Source organism: Ochotona curzoniae, unplaced genomic scaffold (genome assembly GCF_017591425.1).
Source record: "Ochotona curzoniae isolate NIBS_2020 unplaced genomic scaffold, NIBS_Ocur_1.0 patch60, whole genome shotgun sequence".
In the NCBI taxonomy this organism is placed as follows: Eukaryota; Metazoa; Chordata; class Mammalia; order Lagomorpha; family Ochotonidae; genus Ochotona; species Ochotona curzoniae.
The window spans coordinates 786533-801690 of NW_024467040.1; the positions used below are offsets into that span (position 1 = coordinate 786533).

The 15158-nt window shown below is 41.9% G+C and overlaps 1 non-coding gene and 1 pseudogene across 1 annotated transcript; both read left to right on the forward strand.

Moving 5' to 3' along the window:
* Positions 1-386: 386 nt before the first annotated feature.
* LOC121168140 lies at positions 387-500 on the forward strand (annotated as a pseudogene).
* A 5888-nt stretch (positions 501-6388) lies between these two features.
* On the forward strand, positions 6389-6527 carry LOC121168138. The gene has a single exon (XR_005885696.1). It is a non-coding gene; the product is annotated as a U4 spliceosomal RNA (small nuclear RNA).
* Positions 6528-15158: the final 8631 nt, after the last annotated feature.

The window sequence follows — 15158 nt, forward strand, 5'->3', positions numbered from 1 at the left end:
GAAGGAAGGAGGGGGTGAGAGAGGAGGGAGGCAGGAAGGGAGGACAGAATGACAAAAGGGAAAAAAGAGAAGGGAGAAAGAAAGAGGAAGAAAGTAGCAGCAGCAGCAGTCACACAGCTTCCACACTGCAGGTGGCTACTTAGCTGACCTCAGCTAAGCCAGAAATACCACAAGCTTTTCAGCCAACATATGCAATGGTGTATGGAATGCTCAAGACCCTGGCACATGCTTAGGAAGTTACAGCCTCTTCCTTTCTGTCCTCTTTGCCTGTCTCAGAAATAAACACTCATTTTCCCTGAGGCACAACTCACCTTTCTCATTCATCACAGTCTCTCTCTCTTTTACAAACAAGAATGCTCAAAGTCTTTTTTAAATATCTCTCTGCCATGCTCACTTCGGCAGCACATATACTAAAATTGGAATGATACATGATACAGAGAAGATTAGCATGGCCCCTGCGCAAGGATGATATGTAAATTCGTGAAGCACTGCATATTAAAAAAAATCTCTCGTTTAACAACTCTGTCAGTGCTAGGGTTCACTTTCCTTTCTTCAATGTTGCTGCCAGAGGTATATATATATATATATATATATATATATATATTTTTAAGATCTGCTTATTTTACTTGCTAGAATCACAGAGAGGGTCTAGTACAGCAGCTTAGTGGCTAACGTCCTCGCCTTGAACACACCAGGATCCCACATGGGCGCCGATTCTAATCCCGGAAGCCCTGCTTCCCATCCAGCTCCCTGCTTGAGGTCTGGGAAAGCAGTTGAGGATGGCCCAAAGCCTTGGGACCCTGCACACGTGTGGGAGACCTGGAAGAGCTCCTGGCTTCAGATCAGCACAGCACCAGCTGTTGTGGTCACTTGGGGAGTGAATCATCGGACAGAAGATCTTCCTCTCTGTTTCTCTTCCTGTCTGTATATCTGACTTTCCAATAAAAATAAATAAATCTTTAAAGAATAAATAAATAAAAATAAGCAAATAAATAAATAAATAAAGGAATCACAGAGAGACAGAGATCTGCACAAAGGGCCACTGCAGCCCAGCTCTGAGCTGCTCTGAAGATGGGAGATAGGAGCTTCTTCCACATCTCCCATGTGAGTTTAGAGACCCAAAGCCTTGACTCATCCTCTGCTACTTTCCCAAGGCATTAGCAGGGAGCTAGATCACAAGTACATCAGCTAGGACATGAACCAGCGCTCATATGGGATGCCAGCACCAAAAGGATTAGCCTGCTATGTCACTGTGCTCACTCTATTTATTTTATTTCTATTTTAAATGTGGGGAGAGATAGAGATAGATGTAAAGATAGACAGAGGGAGAGAGCGAGTGAGCCAGAGAGAGCATGAGAATGAGAGTGACAGCAAGAGAGAGGGAGAGACCATCAATTGACTTAGTTCATTCTTCAGATTACCACAGCTGCTAAGGATGGGCCAAGAGGAAGCCAGGAGGCTGGAACTCAGCCTAGTCTCCCTTATGGGTGGCAGGAGCCAGTACTTGCCAAGGTGTACTTTGGCAATAAGCTGAATCAGAAGTGGAGGTGGCACTCAAATTGAGGCACACCAATTTGCGATGTGTGTGTTACAAGCATTTAAAAGAATTATTTCTTTAAAATGAAGTTACATTGACAAGGAGAGAAGGCATCTTTCACCTGCTAGCTTATGCCCCAAATGACCATAATGGCTGCAGCTGAATCAGTCCAAAGTCAGGAGTCTGGAACTCCAATTCTCCCATGTGGGTGGACAATATACTTTCCCAGGCACATTAGTAGGGAGGTGAATTGAAACTGGAACAGCTGGGAATTGACCAGTATTCACACAGGATACAAGTGTTGCAGGCAGTAGCTTAATCCACTATATCACAATGCTGACCACCCCCGCCCCAGCAACACGTTGACTGTTGTTCCCAATGCCAGCCCCTTACAGCCAGAATTCTAGTTCAGACTCCTTACACTAACAATGTCTCCTTTTCTCACTTCACCCTCTACATCAGCTCACTCTTCCTAAATCATCAGAACACAGTACTTCTAAAAGGAAGGATTTCTCTTTTCTTGAAAGAATAAAGCTGGATCCCTAAGCTGAATGCTCATGGGTCTGCACACTCTGCCATCATCAAAAAATGATTCCCTCTCAGTCTATTCTCCAGCCTCACTAAACTCCGGGCCTCCAATGATTTGGTTCATGGTTTGCCTACCCATCTACACTGAAAGGCCCAGTGGAGGCTGGTGTACTGCTCAACATGTATCTTTATTGTCCAGCTCTGAGTTCAGTAATGTGTGCTGTGCTAATAAACAAAAAGGCACCTGTGGAAGATATGCTGCCTGCTTATTAGAAGGACTGCACAGAAAAGGGTCAATTTTCCTAGAACCGTATTACAGATTCACATTTGAAGTGGCAACGCATTGTTTTTTAGAAAGCACAGTAATGCTATTATCCAGAACACTTCAGCATAATAGGCTAAAAAAAAAAAACTTTCACATAGAAGTTAGTTTCATAGTTGATAATAGGTTCACTGAATAAAACATTTGATTATCATTGCAAGTCTCAGAAGTGCCGAAATTTTTAAAAGTAATACTGCTTTCAAATTGGGAGTTAATTGTGAATGTACATCAGGTTACAGTTTAGTCTCTAGGTGATCAATCAAATGCCAACTTAGAGGGGAGCTCTAAAGGTATTCTGTTGGTGTAGTTGATGTCCATAATCAGTTGACATTAAGTAAGAGGGATTATTCTATATAATCTGGGTGAGTCTGACCAGATCAGTTGAAAGGCCTTGAAGAAGAACTAGAATTTCCCCAAAGAGTAAAGTCCACTTTTGAGCAGCTTCCCACTGCCTGTGATACCAGCCTGCCCCTCATAAAAGCCTGCTTGATGGATTGATTTCATTCTAGCCAGCCTCCTGAATCCCACAGGCTAATTCCTGAATCAAATCTTTTCTATTGACTCTGCCTCTCCAGTAGAACCCTAACCAAATATGGTGTACTTCCAAAAGGGGGTGGGAAGAAGAAGGGGATGCATCAACTGAACAGTTAAAAGGATCTAAATTTGGCCTTCACAGTATTGCTTGATTATGGAGTGGGAAGTGTTCAAGTTCCTAGAACATCAGATACCCCATATTCAAACATAAGTACAACTATGCCTAGCATATGCCACAGCTTCTGTCCCAATGCATTATTATACATTCAGTTGGCAAATGTTTGTTATGAAAGGCACTGGGGAGAAAATGGTGAGCCAGACAGGCATGGTTCCTGCTCTCAGGGAGTTTGTGGGCTAGTTGATGAATCAGTCATCAAATCAGTCATTACACAAATACTCAGTTATAATTATAATGAGTGCTAGGAAATACAGGATGCTGTTGGCATAGTGAATGGGGAAATGTAACCAACAGGGTAGGCCATTTGGAAATGTCATTGAGAATGATGTTAAAGCTCAGATCGGAAGTGTAAAGAGGCAACAGCCAGGGAGAACATGGGCAGGATCATCCTAGACACAGGTGATCATCTGTAAAAGGCTTTATGCAGAGAGGGATACAAAGTTAAGCACCCAAAGACATTCAATCAGTCAATGAGCTGTGGAAAATTAGGGATGGGGCTTATACCAAAGCCAATCATCACACTAATAAAAATCTCAGCTTAACAACAATGGGTAACCATTCCTTATATAAACAAATACTGAAATGACAATATTTGTGCTTGAACAGTTTGAATAGCAGCTGTGGATAGTTTGGAAGGAGGCAAACTAGACTAGGCAAGAATAGTCACAAGGCTTTTGCTACAGTCCAGAAAGAAGACCATGGAGGCAAGGACACAGCTGACAGCAACAGAGAAGGGAAGATGTTGGTGCTACAATCAATAAGACAGGGAGAGATACTGGACAGACTTGCAGATGGAGAAACATGACAGGATGCAGTTTGGGAGAGAGAATCTTGGCTCTCCTGAGAGCATGCACCAGTCCTCCACAACTCCTGTAAGACTGCCACATGGAAACACAAATCTGAAACTCAGAAAAGAACTGGTCCAGATAAAGAAATCAAGAAACTCTGGCTTTGCTAGCACAGAATCAGAACTGGAGGATGCCTAGCAGGGAAGGGAGTAGAGAAGGAAAAGTTGCAGGAGATAGCCTAGGAAAACTGACATTTTAAGCAATTCAAAGAAGAGTTTCCAAAAGAGCCTGAAAATGAATTATCGAGGGTGACTGGGCTCACAAAGCACCACATTCATTTACACAAAACACTTTTCCTTGAGCTTTCTAGTTTAGCCACCACACTCAGAGGGTGCATATTTTCTTTGAATAAGAAATAACCAACTGTAAGAGTGACAAAGTTGGAAAATTTGAACAGACATGAATAATTTCCTGCTAAGATATTTTATACAATGGCTACCACCTCACTGATTACTGTTTATAATAGCTATTCAATCTTTGGGTCAAAGCGTACTTTTTGAAGTCACTTCCTATTGACACTAATGGTCTGGCCCTTTATGTATAATTAGTTCAGGCAATTAGCTGTAAGGCTTTAATCTCTTAAAAATCGCTGTGTGTCACATTATTCTAACCGTGCCCCATTTGAAAGGAAACACTGAACCAATAGGAAGTACTCATTTTAAAAGGGTCTAAGAAGAGTGGCCTGGTCCCCACCAAAGAATCACACAAATTAGTGTAGGCTCGGCAACCAAAAGAGCTTGAACTCCAAGAAAGGATCTATTTAAACTGCACTTTTTCAGGCACTTCTAGCCTTAATCCTCCCCATTAGTATGACACATGAGATGTCAGGGAAAGCTCTTCAGCATGCTGAGGTTCAGAGGGCAATTTGTAAGGCAGCATTATTACAGTTTATAAAAACAGCCCAGCAGAAGTCCCATGCACCCAGCAGTCACAACAGCATGATGCAGAAGTGGGAAGCTCATGAATATTTGATGATGACATTTTTCCTCCCTTGCGTACTGTTGTGAGGCAGCCCCCAACTTATCAATGGCACTTGTGCCAAAAAACTGGTTTTTCAAATGTATTACCTCAAACTGGAAACATGTGTTTCCCTTAAATATGTGTTGTCAGTACATGTTGGAGTTCAAGCCATGTATAAACAGCAGTACAGGTTAATCAGAATTTTATCATTTATAACAACGCGGAATTACAATTCTGTATTCCAAGGCAGCAGCCTCTGGAAGAGAAGACGGCATGCTCTGCAGTGGGGGAAAGGGTTCACCAGACTCCACACTGGGAATCTGGGAAATTGGTCATGGTTAGGAGATGGCAAGTTAGAGTCCAGGACCATGGCTTGTCACTTGACAGGTTCATATTCAAAGCTGAAGATGCAGAAGGCTTCAGAGTGGATTAGACACCAAGCCCTGGCTCTGGCTGTGTGTGTGTGTGTGTGTGTGTGTGTGTGTGTGTGTGTGTGTGTGTGTGTGTTTGCGCGTGCACGCACGCACACGCAGGGAGTAGGGACTCCCTACCAAAATGGCATCAGGCTGTGCTCAGGACACCAGCAGCAAGTGCTGGAAGCAACCATGTTCTGTTTCGAACCCTTAGGGGTAGATTTCTAGAGTTAGGTTAACTCGAGAACTGAGTCCCTGTTGAGGTCACAGGTTAATACGACCATCCTCTTGGCCTTCAGGACACTCCCATATCCATAGTCTCTGAAACTACATCGGAAGCCACACAACTGTGCCCCTACTGGTACATACAGATTTGTTCTGTTCCATCTTCCTAAGACAGATGAGGTGGTTCCAGAACTCCTTGACACTGTACCTTTCTATCCATTCAATTATACCCTTTTTGGACTTGGGAGCTTGATTTTTTTTTTATTGGAAAGTCAGATATACAGAGAGGAAGAGCTTCCGTATGATGATTCACTCCCCAGTGAGCTCAACAGCTGGTGCTGTACTGATTTGAAGCCAGGAGCCAGGAACTTCTTTCTGGGTCTCCCATGTGAGTGCAGGGTCCCAGTGCTCTGGGCTGTCCTCGATTACTTTCCCAGGCCACAAGCAGGGAGCTGGATGGGAAGTGGAGCTGCCGGGATTAGAACTGGCACCCATATGGGATCAAGGTGTGTTCAAGTGTGTTCAAGGTGAGGACTTTAGCCGCTAGGCCACAGCGCCGCCGGGCCCAGTAGCTTGATTCTTAACACCTTCTTTTCCCCTGAACTTGTTCTAGCCTCTGCTCCATCCCAGGAGATGGTGGTCATTTGTATGTCTAGTTTACCTGAGGCATACTGTGACTACCTTTGTCTCCCCTTTGTTAGGATAACCAAATGAAATGGGCCATCAAGCTCTAATATTCAAAAGACCATGTAATAACACCATGATGTTGAAGTATCTAACAACAAAATGTTAGTCTATCCAACTGCAGAGGAAGTTGTGTTTGAAAATATTTGTTCACTTTTAAGCTTTGCACAGTGGCAGTATCATAGCCAATGAGGTTTATCCGAGGCATGATTATTGCTAATTGAAAGTATTTGTTCACTTTTTGTTTTAAAATGTACTTAAGGCCTATATTTTAAATACATATTATATCTTTCAAAGTATATACAGCAATAATGTAGAGAGATAAGAGTGAGAAGGCACTAAATCTTGAGAAGCATTGTAAGTTAGGAAGAAAGGAGAAAAATGGCAGCAAAGCCTGCACTTTGAGGCCCACACTTAGGAGACTATTCTTGCTTAAACCCTCTAGGCAGCACTGCCGTGGTGAGAAGGGCTTCCTCCTGGGACTGGCTCTGTCTGTGGAGCCCTCTGTTTAGAAATCCTGCTTGAATGCCTGAAGCTCTTAAATCAGCTGCCTTCGTACTGCTTTTAAATAGAAGCAGACAACCAAGCAGTGCTAATATGAGGACAAACTCTAACGTGAAAAACAGATGGAGAGAAGATGGAAGAGATGAAGCAAGCGAGGAAGGGATGGAGGAAGAGAACACAGAAAGGCAAGATAGGTCCAACAAAGAGGAAGTAGCACAGAGTGAGGGGAGCTGCTGGGTGTTGTGCAGGGGAGAAGCTGAGGCAGACGTTTACAGGGCAGGTAAGGCTACCCTTCCAGAAAGCTGTCGTTGAAAGAGGTTTATACCCATTATCCTATGCTTTAATGCACATATGACTGACCTGGGGATCCAGTTAAAAGGCAACCTGCTCCATAGTTATGCCAAAGTTCCTGATCCAAGATTCCCTATTTGAGAAGTAAGAATAAGGGCAGCTGGGGGAGAAATCGGGGTTAAAATTAAACACATACACAGAAAACTTAGGGGGCCACAAGCAAAAAGGACAAGCATTAACTCACAGGCAGACAAAAACTGCTCCAGCAGGAGTGAAGTGATCCAGGTCTACTGCACGGCTCAGCCACGGGGAGCACTCAGACTGGCAGTCCCAGCGACATGAATAATGAATGCTGAATGCTACAGGTAGAGTGCTCCCACCAGTACACAGGCTGACTGGGCTGCCATTGTAAGCTATTAACAGTTGGGACCTTTAGACACATCAAAGTCCTCATGAATGGCTTAAGGGAATATCTTGAGAAGGGGTCTATTATAAATTCCAGCTTGGCCATTTCTTGTGAGATGCTCAGCATCTCATTGCCTCAAGTCCTTGCCTAGAATCCTCACCAGCAGGAAGACACTCACCAGATGAGGTCCCTCAGCCCTGGAAGCTTACCAGTCTCCAGAACTGCAAGCTGGATAAACCTGTATAAATCACCCAGTGTGCAGTAATTAGTAACAGCAACAGAATGCAAACTAAGACACTGACCTCATCAAATACAACTAGACTGAAATAGTACAGCATGGGAGGAATGAGCTCAAAGTGGTGATGGAAGACATTCATTAAGAAAGAAGTTCAGGGCCCACCACAATGGCTTTGAAGCTAAATCCTTACCTTACATGCACCAGGATCCCACATGGGTATCAGTTCATGTCCTGGCTGCTCCACTTCCCTTCCAGCTCCATGCTTGGGGCCTGGGAAAGCAGTAGAGGAAGGCCCAAAGCCTTGGGCCCCTGCACCCATGAGGGAGACCCAGCTAGAGTTCCTGGCTCTGATCCTTAGTCTGGCATAGAGTTGGCTATTGTAAGCATTTGAGGAGTGAGCAAGCAGATGAAAAGATGTCTCTCTCTCTCTAACTCTTTATATCCCCCTCTCCCTCTGTCACTTTTTCAAATAAATATGTCTCTCTAAAAAGAAGCTAGTCCTAATGTTCCATGGTTCAAAAACACGGAATTCCTAGAACTTAATGATAAATAACTTATCAATAAAAACATTTGACTTACGGACATAGGGGCAAATACTATAATACTTTTTAAGAAAAAGTATCAGAGGCTGATTCTGAGGAGGAGGTGAATATAAATTAGAGATGAATAGAGAACCAGCAGGCTGTAGTTGTGTTGTTTTATAAAGAGATGTTCTCAGGGGCCCAGGTTTCAATAATTTCAGCAACAAAATAATGTTAGTATTATATTATAAACTATACAGCCAAGTACATATACAGGAGTACATACTGATATGAATAAACAAATTAAGAACTAACAGCATTTTCTTCTAGAGGAAATCAAACTAAGATTATACCCATCAGGCAAACAGCTCAGGCATCATAGACATAGTCAGGATATACCAATGGATATCACAATTAGGTGAGGAGTGCCTTCCCCAAGCTATTTATGAACTATAAAGAGGAAAATAGGAGCTTCACAGTGGAGAAATGCAACAGAACATTTCAACCAAGAGATCAAGGGTGACATGAGCTACAATATGGAGCAAGGCATCAGGAATCTTCTGACAGGAAGGCACAAGAACATCATGTTAAGATGTTTTTGCCAAATGTCCCACAACCTTACTAAAATCATCAGAAAACACAGGACAAGCGTAAACTGCAGGCCAGTCTATGAAATAAATTAAGAGTTCCTCAAATGTGCCCAGGTCGTTAAAGATGAGGAACAATTGTAACAGACAGAATGTGACCATGAAGAAATTCAAGCCAGGGCACGGCGCGGTGGCCTAGCAGCTAGGGTCCTCGCCTTCAACGCGCCAGGATCCCATATGGGTGCCAGTTCTAATCCCGGCAGCTCCACTTCTCTTCCAGCTCCCTACTTGTGGCCTGGGAAAGCAGGCCAGCCCAAAGCCTTGGGACTCTGCACCCGTGTGGGAGACCCGGAGGAAGTTTCCTGGCTCCTGGCTTCAGATTGGCACGGCACTGACCGTTGCGCTCACTTGGGGAGTGAATCATCGGATGGAAGATCTTCCTCTCTGTCTCTCCTCCTCTCTGTATATCTGACTTTATAATAAAAAAAAATAACTAAATATAAAAAAAAGCAAAAGAAATTCAAGCCAAGGATTAAGACAGACTTCATAGCATGATACAACATTATTTTCACAAATATATTAACGGTTATCCATGATGCTAAAATTCGCATAAGCTGTGTGAAGATGTGATAGGAACTCTGTTGAATATATGTAATCTTTCTGTCTAAAATTATTTAAAAATAAAAATTTTTAAACTTTTTAACACGATTTCCTATAGCCCAGGGCAGTAGTTAGAAACTGGCCCCCAGGCTGATACCAGCCAACTGCTTACTAGTGTAAATAAAGTTTTATTAGAATTGACTCACATGCACTCATTTACACATATGTGGCAGCTTTAGCACTGTAACAGCAAAACTGGCAAGATGTAGCAGACACTTTTGTGGCCCACAGAGCCTGAAACAGTCAACACCTAGGCCTATCCAGAAAAGGCTTGCCAATCCCAGGCACAGGAATCAAGAATATGGATAGTGAGTGCAATCTTAATAATCCTCTTACTATCTGCCAACCACAGGAATGATGTCCTTAACTTCTCAGTGCCTCTATTTCTTTACAGAAAAATCTATAAGGCAGAGATAACAGCCAAGCATCTCATAGCGTTATTACCAAAATTTTTGCATGCAAACAAAAGAAATAGATGTAAAAATTATTACATGTAAAAAGTACTTACATCAAAGTTTTTGTATGTTTTAAAGAGTCCACCAACAATAAAAACAAAAAGGTTGAAGAGCAAGCCATGAACAGTGATAATGGGAGTATGCCATTAGCACACTGCTCCTAACAAAATATACTCTGATACTAGCTCAAAGTCATTGTCTCTTAAGTTAGACTTTCTCAAGCCAGCTACTACGTAGCTTTAGAAGGATATTTGCCACATTTGATATCCTCCCTAAAGACTGTTTCAAGACATTCTTTCAATCCCCAACTCCTGCCACCTCTCCAGATACACAGAGGGAGAGGAGCATGCCTGGGGTTCTCATGGGTCACTTCCCTGCTACTCCTGGCATCCAAATGTATACAAATTTACCTCTACAAGCATTTCCTGATGGTAGTATGCATAAGCACAGCTAGGAGTTGGGGGGTGGGGAGGATCTGAGGAGGGCTGAAATATACTCCCCTCCAAAGGACATGTTTGTTTTCTAATTTCCTGAATTTTCAGATTGCTTTATATGGCCAAAGAGAAATTATTATCATATTTAGCCAAGAAATGTGATACAGTCAAGAATACTGAGAGCAGACACTTAGTGTGGCTTGTCCAGGTAGGCCTAACTGCAATTGTTATATATTCTTGTAAAGAGCAGAGGACCTTCTCACATGGAAAAAGAAGACACACAGAGGAAAAGGTGATACAAGGATGAAACAAGCAAAGGAATGTTAAGGAAAGCTGGCAGCCACCAGAGTGGAAGAGGCACAAAACAGACTCGCCCAGAGCCGCCCAAGGGAAGGTGGCCAATCAACATCCTGAGTTTTCCATCTAATGAAAATGAGTTTGAACCCCTGGCCTCTGGGACTATGAAAGAATGAATATGTGTTGCTTTAGGTGACCAAGTTTGTAGTTACTTGTTACAGCAGCCACAGGAAACGAACATGCCACTCCGTACACCAAAACTCGCAGGTGCACACACACTCACAAACACCTTTCTAAGCAGGACCCATGAGTTTCAACACTTTCTCATAAAAACAAACAAACATTCATGTAAGATGGATTAAGAGTCCAGTAAAGCCTTCAGTTACTAAAGTGACTCCTTTCTCAAATGACTCAACATAAATTCCCAAACACATAACATTAAGTAATATCTGGGTTCTTGATTTCCTTTGCATTGATAAAATCAGTAAGTGATTTTTTTTTAAATAACTCAAGAACGTAAGAATCACTACCCCTACTGAAAAACACTTTAAACCCTCATATAAGACGGAAAGTAGATGCTGACTTCCTTGAACTAGCTAAAAAAACAAACACAAATTCCAAGGCCTCCAAACATTCGTAGCAATGAAAGAATTTTTGTGGAAAATTAGATATGTAGCTTGATTAAGCAGAAAAACAAATACATGTGAACAGGAGCAGGTGAATGCTACTATCTCAATTGTGATGCTTTTTCAACATTCTGAAATATAACTTTAAAAGATGGCAAAAATTAATACATCTTTGCCAAGCTTTTCATACTTGTGTAGCCAACAGCCAAATGCTTCTAAAGTATGACAAATGAGCATTCTAATTAAACTGATCAAACACTTAGCTGTACAGCTTAGTGGTATAATGCTCTTAAGAGGATTAAACAAATAATTCTGGAAATATACAAATCCATTGTGTTTATTAATGAATTAGTATTGCAATAAGTATTATGTGTAACTTCTCATTTGTCAAACCACTGACTCCAAAATGATTTGGATTTATCTATATTGGGTGTGTGTGTGTGTGTGTGTGTGTGTGTGTGTATCTTACTACATATAATGAAAATGTCTCTTATGCTGTTGCTCTTTTTTTTTTTAAGATTTATTTATTTTTTTGATTGGAAAGCCAGATTTAAGGAAAGAAGGAGATACAGAGAAAGATCTTCCATCCATTGGTTTATTCCCCAAGTGGCCATAATGGCTATTGTTGAGCCAATCAAAAGCCAGGAGCTCCTTCTGGGTCTCCCATGTGGTGTAATATCCCAAGGCTTTTGGCCATCTTCTGCTATGTTTCCAGCCTGAAGCAGGGAGCTGGATGGAAGTGGAGCAGCTGAGACACAAACTGGCATCCAAATCAGATCCCACCAGATGGAAGGCAAGGGTTATCCACCAGGCCCTATTGCTCACTTTTTAAAACACTGAAAATTCAACCAATATGCCCATTTGTTTCCCTTACAATGAAAACGCTTTACATCCTGTGCTGTAAATTTTTGCTTATTTTGTTTTCTTAGAAACTTCACTGTTTTACCTTTGACAGATTTACAAGCAATCTGCGAAAGTTCTTAGAAATTTAGGATTTACCAGAAGATCAAGAAAAACTCTTGCGCTTGTGTCTCCCATGTGACTTTTCACTGTTCTCATGAAGCTCTAACCCTACCTTCTCAGCTACTGACAACACCATAGAGACGCTGGGACCTTTCTTGCCATCCATCAGCTTTCATCACTGGCTTCATTTCTTTCCTATTTGTTTAATCATGAGCTGGCACTTCAACTTCTCTCTTTATTAGCGCTTTCAATTCCCCCATTCACTCACTCAACACAAATCCCAGCATAGGCAAGAAGAGACAGTATGGGCCAGCTGGCTTTGGGGCTACAGGGTTTGAAATCTGATTACACAATTTAAAAAACTTCAGGATCTTGGCAGTCATTTGATATTTCTATTTTCTCCTTTGCAAAACTGAGAAGGGTTGAAACTGAGGTGAGAGGGAATGTGGGGTAGGGTGGGGTGTGAAGGCATAAGATTAACAATACCAACACCTATGAGCCTATGGCAAAGATGAGAAATGGTAAGTCTTAAGAGTCTGGCACAGGGGCCTTTACCAGCAGTGCCAGCAACCCACAGGGGCACCAGTTCATGTCCCAGATTCTCCACTTCCAATCCAGCTCCCTGTTTATGGCGTGGGAAAGCAGTCGAGGACGGCCCAAAGCCTTGGCCTCCTGCATCTACATGGGAGACCCGGAAGAAGCTCCTGGTTCCTGGCTTCAGGTTGGCTCAGCTCCAGCTGTTGCAGCTGTTTAAGGAGTGAACTAGTAGTTGGAAGATCTCTCTATTACTCTCTCTCTCTGCTTTTCTCTCCTTCTCTGTGTATCTCTGACTTACAAATAAATAATAAAAAGAAAGGCTAGCACAGAGTAGACCTGAAATCGATACGTTGCAGCTAAAAAAGAACCAACTCACTCCACTGGATACTGAACACTGGTAGAGAAACTATCCATCCCAGCTGGTCTTTCAATGCTAGCCATCTTTCCCGCACACAGCATTCGCTATGTTGACTTTTACTATAACCCCTCTCAAGGTCTAAAGTTTGTTCCTATTTTTTCTCACAACAGATCTCTGACTGGTGTAGCCAGAAGGAAGCGAGAGAAGCGTTTTTGCTTCTGGCTGAGACGGAGTAACGAGGATTGAAATTCTCCTCTTGTATGACACAACCAAGAAAATGGTCAAAACATACAAAGAAATGGTTTGCAACACACCAGCTTTCTGATAAGATATTAATCTGTGAGAGATGACAAAGACGTGAAGTAAGACTTAGGAAAGTTTGGGCCAACTTAACTACTTAGAGAGGGTTTCATACTATGACACCAACGGAAGTCCCGACTTGTGAGTCTGGGAACATCAAGGCAGCCGTAGTTGGCAAGAAAGGAGAGAATCTGCAGAGATATTTCTTGAGGAAATCAGAGAGTCTCTCTCAGGAATTCAGTTGAATCCAGCATGTGAGTGTAAGGACATCAAGGAGATAGAGAAAGAACCACCAGAGGATTGGAGAATGCAATCTGGTGATTCCAGGGACATTTTCAGAGACTGCGCTCAGTGTCTTGCCCAGTTCAAGGAAGTAATTAGCCCTCAGCTGGCCCTCGGTCTCACCAAACAAATCTTAAAGCAAAACCTGAAGAGTAAAACCATTTCCAAAGAAGCTAACTACATCATAAAACAAGCTCAAGTATATTTATAAAAATGTAAAAACAACCAGACACAGTAAGGTAAAATCCACAATACTTACCATCTAATCAAAAACTATCAGACACAAAAAAGCAGGAATATATGATTAAAATAAAACAGATCCTGACCTCAAGCTGACACAAATATTAGAAACAGCAAAGACATAACAACAATTCTAATTATATTCTGCAGGTGCAAAAAACTGGCCCCTGCGCAATGGCCTAGTGGCTAAAGTCCTCACTTTGCACGTACCAGGATCCAATATGGGTGCTGGTTCAAGTCCCAGCTTCTCCACTTCCTTTCCAGCTCCCTGCTTGTGGCCTGGGAAAGCAGTTCAGGACAGCCCAAAGCCTTAGGACCCTGTACTCGCGTGGGAGACCTAGAAAAAGCTCCTGGCTCCTGGCTTCATATCGGCTCAGCTCCAGCTGTTGTGGCCAACTGGGGAGTGAACCAATGGACAGAAAATTTTCCTCTCTGTCTCTCCTGCTCTGTGTAAATCTGACTTCGCAATAAAAATAAATAAATTTTTTTAAAAGGCCATATACATTTTCAGACACACAACTGCTCAATGAACTCAATATTAGGCATCAAATAAATGTTAAAACAAGTTTTTAAAGAGAAGGAAAATATTTCCAGGTGAAAATATTGAATCTCAAAAAAAATAATGATGGAGAGTATAAATAGAAATACATGGGTAGATTCCCAAGATTTTTTAAATTATTGTTTAAATATCTTAAAGCACAATGACATGTTGAGATAAAGCTGACAGTAATGTAACATGGGGCTTGTTATGTAAGTAAAGTGAAAACGTATAATAGCAATAGTTTAAAGGGCAGGAGGGGAGAAATGAAAGTATATTAATATGAGGTTCTGATGTGAACATTCTGCAGTTTCACAATGGAATGACACTTTTGACAAATATTTATTAACTGTGACTCAACCTATCCCTAGATTTTGCCATTCCCCAAAATATTCATATGGATGAATACACGACATGACTTGATTTTACAAACTGATGTTGTTTCTGGGAAAAAAAAATAATTGAAACAGCAGTAATAAACTAATGGAATAACAATCATAAGCCCTAATCTTTAGACACATCTATTTGGAAGAAAAAGAATACAAAGCCATTTTTCTTCACATGAGTGCATATATTTGTGATCAGTCCTCACGTGCACACACTAGGTTAGGAGTACTTTAACAGCTGGTCATAACTCTGACTTGGACAACTCAATTTCATGACTCATCTACAAAATGAGATGGTAGTCTAGA